The following is a 6712-nucleotide window of genomic DNA, read 5'->3' as shown; positions in this document are numbered from 1 at the left end:
TAAAGTGTAACTATGAAAAGTGGACACACAAACAACACTTCTGCTTTACATATTTATATTAATAAAATATACAATGAAGAGTAACACGTTTTCCTAATTTACATACAACATATCAGCTTTAATGTTATCAGCTTTTATTAGATTGAAAGTTATTGTCTTCTCCTGAACTTCAAGCTGCAGTTTTTTTAGCATGGTTGCAATAACACAAACTTGTGGAACTAATAATAATATTTTTAGGTAATTTATTCTTCCGTAGTATATAAACTATTTACACTAAAGGTATGAAATATTTTAGGATATAGTGTTTAGATAATTTACTTAATAACTGTTCATTTTATACGTAACAGAAAACTTTAGAAATGCTGCTCCTGACTTCATCAAATATTTATCCACACTTAGTTTCATAGCAAATTCTGGTTTTCTCTGAAACAGTAGTCAACTTGCTGACCAGAAAACTGGATTTTTCCTAAAAAATAGAGAAAGGTTTAGTTTTAGTAATGGTAGTTTGTAAGCATCATGTGAAATTTCAATAATTTTCTGTTTTTAATTAACAAAATGAAAAAGTCATAATGATATCATAATACCACTTGTTTTCTAAGAAACATTTGTCCAGTTACTTGTTCGTTTATTTAGACTAATACCATTTGTTTTCTACTAAACATTTGTCCAGTTGCTTTTTTGTTATTTAAAAAATCGAAAAAAAAGAGACAGAATCTTATTATAATGGAGCTTGCGATGTATACGTCTAAAATACTTCAATAAAATCTACTCTGTGATGATAGCTCATTTTTTGGCTAAAATTTCAATAAAATCATTTTCTCATGGATGGTGAACATTATTGAATGTCAAGTATGAGTACATTGTTGTAGAACTATCAGACAATTCCAGAAAAGGCTGCAGGAACTAGCAGTTATACCTGCCCGGAGAGCGGGTATTTCTGCTAGTATAAAAATTAACAAGAAGAAAGAAACCAGAGATTAGAAGAACAAGAAAGAAAATTTAAAATGCTTTTGTTCATTTGTTTTCTGGTTTGGCTATTAGTGCTAGCTATCCCTAATTTTGAAGTAATAGAGAAAACAGCTAGTGAAAACCAACCACCAACATCTCTTGTGCTACTATTTATCAACAAATAGTGGGATATACGATCAAATTATAACACCCTCACGGCTGAAAGGGCGAGCATGTTCGTTGACGGGATTCGAACCCGCAACCCCCAGATTATGCGTCCAGTGTCTTAACCTCCTGGCCAAATTTATAGAAGACAAAAAAGAAAGAGAAAGAATCTAAGAGAGGAAGTAAAAGAAAGACATGTATTAACATAAACGTAATTGAAAACAAGAATTTTTACAAGAATAAAATTGGAGAAGTACAGAAAAGCTGTAATAGCAAAGTTGAAGAAGTACAAAAATACATCTATGAAGTACAGGAATATTATAATATCTAAATTAATTAGATAGAAAAGAACATCAATGAGACAATAAAACATCTGAAAAATGAATTAGTGAATGCAAAAAGTACACCAGCTATACTTTTTTTCTGTATTTGCCCAATAAATCCAAACTAAAACAACATTAACTGTAAAACTGAAAGTAGAAGAAAATATTTCGTCCACACCTGCTACCACTACTTCTGTGTCATCTGTGAATTCAGGGCCCTTCCTGAACTACTCCAGCTATTTCACTGCCAAATCCTGTTTCAGACGTTTGTTGGCATGTTCAACAACATTGCCCAATCGAGAAACCACTGGACTATAGTACCATGAGTGACGTACCAAATTCAGTTTAAAAACATTTCCAGAGGTTAATGGTTGGAATAGTAAACAATTTATTCATTCTTCTGCCAATTTAAAAGGGCAAGTTTTAACATCATTGAGCAATCTTCCAGTTGAGAGTTGTAACAAATATCAAGCACTAGCAGTTGCCCTATCTATCAAGTTTGAAGTTAGATACCAAAAGGACATCCTACAGAGAAAAAAAAGATACCTTAGCTGAACTTGCTGAAGAATTATAAAGGCTCCATATGAAATGATGGATTCATTGACGTGTCATCAATATATACAATATCAATAGATACTATAGCAAAACGAGAATATGCAAATTAGATTGTAGCAAAATAGGTGGAGATCTTTAAGGGAACTCTCTAGTTGTTGATGGAGCTTGAATTCATCAAAATCACAGATAAATAACTAAAGGCACCATCGATAAGTTATGTGATCATCAGATTGAGTAGTATAATCTAGAAGAATTTAAAGGATTAGTTAGACAATTAGTTACACAAAATGGAAGACATAAATCACAATAAAATAGGGGTTACAACTACATGTTTTTCGAAACTGCACAAAATCTCCTCCCAAAGAATATCAGAAAAAGAGCCGCATAATCAAATCTGTGGAGATGTTACAGCTAATCAGTGCTATATGTTATGACTTGCTCACAGAATATCAATATAAATTCTTCAATGGACCGCTATGGTTAGGCCAAAAATAAAGTATATTGTAAGATCAATACTAGAAATGCAACACCGATATGTCAGTTAACCAGACGAATCCCACTTGCAAAACAGGATGAAACTTTCAAAGACACAAAAACTGTGAAGGAACAAAGAGAAAAAGAACCAAGTACTGGTCCTGGGGTAATAAGGTTCTACATGGACTACTAGGTGATGAATGAATTTAAAAATCAGGATGCCAATTCATTACAGAGGTTTTATTCTACTTTGGATGCTTCATCTGGGTCAAAATTGTTTTCAAAATGGGATCTGAAGCATGGATATTGGCAAGAGCAAGTCAATAAAGCAGAAGCAAGTAGAGAGAGGACAGTCTTAATCGAAGAATGTGGATAGTAGCAATTTGTTTTATCATTTGTATAAAGTAATACGTCTGCTAAATTTCAATGAATAACGGAGTGTGCTCTCTCTGAAGTATTCTGGAACGTCGTACTCATCTAGTTGGGTGATACAATCACACATGGGAAGACTTTTGATAATACTTATGAAGATTTGTGGAACGATCTAGATCATTTGAGAAAAAATAACCTTAAACTGAATCCAAAGAAGAATTGTTCCATAACAGTTGAGCTTCCCGGGGCACAGAGAGAAGATATTTCTACAAACCCATCTATGTTGAACCTGTACATAATTGGCTAACATCAAAGAACCTGTGTGAGATAAGATGATTTCTGAGATTGTTTTTTTATTATTGTCGTTTTGTAAAACTTTTTCTCTGACATAGCTCATTTGTTTGCAGAAATTACTTGAAAAACTAAATGCGTGTTGTTGAACAGCTAATTGTGAGCAACCATTCAAAAATCTAAATAAAGAATTAAGCACTATTCCTGTATTAACCCAACCCTTGAAAATGCCAGTGATTTTGCTGTGTTGAAGCACCACTTGACGGAGTTGCTGTCAATGTCCTTGGCTCTCAATTGGAATAGATACATCATAGTTGTGATGGACTGTTTCATCAAATTGACAGAATCATCTGTTGTTCATAACCAGGAAGCAGAAACTATATCAGGGAAAAACATACATGAATTTGTTTCAAAATTTGGGGTATCTTTGGAACTTTACTCAGATGGAATTTTGAATCAGCCTTATTTGAAGAATCCACCAATAACCTATCTAAGTCACTGTAAAGTAAGGTGGAAGAGCACAAGAATCCACCAATAACCTATCTAAGTCACTGTAAAGTAAGGTTGAAGAGAACAAGAATCCACCAATAACCTATCTAAGTCACTGTAAAGTAAGGTGGAAGAGAACAAGAATCCACCAACAACCCATCTAAGTCACTGTAAAGTAAGGTGGAAGAGAACAAGAATCCACCAATAACCTATCTAAGTCACTGTAAAGTAAGGTGGAAGAGAACAAGAATCCACCAATAACCCTTCTAAGTCACTGTAAAGTAAGGTGGAAGAGAACAAGAATCCACCAATAACCCTTCTAAGAATGGTGACCCCCTAGCGAAAATAACTGCCAAAACCATCAGCTGTTTGTTATTATATGAATTTATGAGTTTAAATAAAGAAGAACGTAATAATACCTCAACAACACTATATCTACTATATCCACTAAACATTTTGTTCAATATCGGGGCTTTAGGCCGGCTGGGATATCCCAAATGCAGTAGTTTTATCTGTTTGTCATTTCATCTCAGCCCATAGGTCTGGAGGGCAACAAGACGGTTAAGCCCTTTATTCGGCCACGAGATAAAGCTTCAGAGCATAGTGGCTATAGCTAATGGATGACCAGGTGTACATGTGACTGTAATGAAAAGGATTCTGAATCAGAAACTGAAGGATATAAAATAATATCCGTCAAAACTTTAATTAATCAGTGATGAAGGTAAGCAAGATATGATCAATATTCAGAGGCATTTTTCATCTGGAAAGCAGTCTATTCAGGATAACCTTCCGAAAGGAGTAACTCATAAGTGTTTGAAAGATCTCCAGCTGGAGGAAGCAGTTTTCGTGGAAGATGAATCTGAGAGTTTACGAGTCAGAAAGGATGAGATTGCGCGACTGGAAGCTGCATGTGATATGAAGCTTCTGTAGATGGTTAAGAACGTTAAGAAATATGATGCAATCATATAACTCCTGGGTTGGGCTGGGTAGCTTGAATTTGAAGGCCAGCTGGTCCCGTGTTGTTCTGGGAGTGTACGTCTTGCATAACAACAAGAAGAAACAGATATCCGTGAGGTATAACCATAGCTAATGCAAGGACGAACGAAGATCTTATAAAAATAGAGGTCGATTCTAACCTCTAATGGTTCTATTCAGTGGTCTAGGCATTCTTTAGATCACGAACTGTTTCGGTGTTAACTAGATTATGTTATTGAACTGTAAATTTGATCAATCTTAGTTATGTCATTACAAATCAGAATTGGATTTATTATTTTTATTAACACCAAATTATTTGTTTATTTTTATATCAAAATATTCATTTTAACATTAATTTATTCATTTATTTTAACATCATATTATTTATATATTCATATAATATACTTTACTAGAATTCAACTCTGAAGAACTGGCGGACCAGTAAGATAGTCGTTTTTTTTTTATCCAGGAGTTGGTCAAGTGACCACAAAGTCAAAGGGTGAAACGAGTAAAAGTAAAGAAGAAGATAGTAATATGTCAACCACACTATCTCTGCTATAGTTAGTGCCTTTCTGCAAATACCAAGGCTCATCGGGCAGATTGGAATACAATAAACATATTAGTGGTTTGCAAACTAATCATAACGAAAAATGGCTGGTCCAAACAAGAAAATTTAAAACAGTAATTATCTGATATGGAACTAATTGTTAGTGTATTATTCATGATTCACATGTATAAAAGTGATATATTTTCTCACCGTAAAGCATTAGTAGTGTCCAAGAAGAACAGGGTCGTTTGCGGCAACCTCGGGCTGAAAGCCATATCCTACTCCAAAGCCAAACCCATAGGACCTACCATGACCGTATACTGGTTCGTAGGGATCTCTGTAGCCAGAGTATAGAGTATTGTCGTACAGATAGCCTGCTAGAACATAGCTCACCATCCACACCAAGATAATTGCGAGTTGCTGAAATTCAGTGTAGATAAATAGCACTTCTTAATATTTGATATAATTATTTAATGATCTTATACAATGAATGTCTCAATACTTAATATTAACAAATTTAACTATTAAAAAACGTCTTCATAGCAACGTTGTAGATACAGAACGGAGTCTCAACCTGACATTCTATGGGTTAAAATATGACTCTCACTCCACCGAGATTTACAGATAAGGACTACATGATTTAGAGGAGATATGTATATTAAATTAAGTTTCCACAACTCCTTTGTATGTTTCAGAATTTGAAACATTACAAATACCTTGCTGAGGTTCACTTCGTTCAGAAATCAAAGTAGCTTATTTATCCCCAAACAAGCATAAAATGTCCTTTAAAAGCCTCCTCATTATTTATAGGGGCTCCATTGTTCCGATAAATCACCACCACTACCCCCAATTCTTTCTGTAGCTATTCAAGAGGGAAGAGGGTCCATACCTGAAAAAAAACTCGTAGGACATCCGTCCGTGGTACCTAATCACACTTTCCCCAAGGGGAAGAGCAGAAACACAAAGTTTGATGCCAGAATCAAGCTCAGCGACCCTGAAAACCTAACATTAGACCTCTCATGCCTATGTGTCTTCCAGCAGTGTCATATCTCCTTAGGACTTCTCAGTGAGAACAGAGATAAGAACAGCCCGGGCTACCTACCCCGAGTTCACCTACCAAGAATGGTCCTGCTAGCTCCAACATTGTGGAAGTTTTAGGTCGTCAAGAAATTAATGTCGCGTTTTCGAACACTTAAATTAACCACCTCCCAAAAAAACGTACATCACGTATAATAGTTAAACGAACCGCCTAAACGTCACGTTAGTGTAGCCTGTATAATGTGTAAAGTTTAATATACTCTAATCCCTTATAGTGATGGCACACAACGAGTCTGTCAGTGCTGTCTGACTACAAGAAGGGAAACAATGCCTCTGTAACGATAAAGTATATCAAAGAAGTTTATGGAAATGTTTTGAACGTTCGTAAGTGTCAACGATGATTCAACAAATTTCGTTCAGGTGACTTTAGCCTTAAAAACTGTGATGGCAGGGGCCGGCATGTTGGAATTGATATTGATGCTCTGAAGACGCTTGTTGAGTCTAATTCAAGGCAACACACTCGTGAAATGGCCCT

General features: G+C 35.2%; 1 long non-coding RNA gene across 1 annotated transcript in view; it reads right to left on the bottom strand.

Moving 5' to 3' along the window:
- Positions 1-371: 371 nt before the first annotated feature.
- LOC111086276 overlaps positions 372-6712 on the bottom strand; it is an 8660-nt gene continuing 2319 nt past the window's right edge. The window contains exons 2-3 of the long non-coding RNA XR_002611001.1: positions 5350-5559; positions 372-466 (exon numbers count right to left, since the gene is read on the bottom strand). This is a non-coding gene — a long non-coding RNA (uncharacterized LOC111086276). The remainder of the gene's footprint in view (positions 467-5349; positions 5560-6712) is intronic.

Source organism: Limulus polyphemus, unplaced genomic scaffold (genome assembly GCF_000517525.1).
Source record: "Limulus polyphemus unplaced genomic scaffold, Limulus_polyphemus-2.1.2 Scaffold981, whole genome shotgun sequence".
Taxonomy (NCBI): Eukaryota; Metazoa; Arthropoda; class Merostomata; order Xiphosura; family Limulidae; genus Limulus; species Limulus polyphemus.
This window is presented reverse-complemented; position numbering and strand designations above follow the sequence as displayed.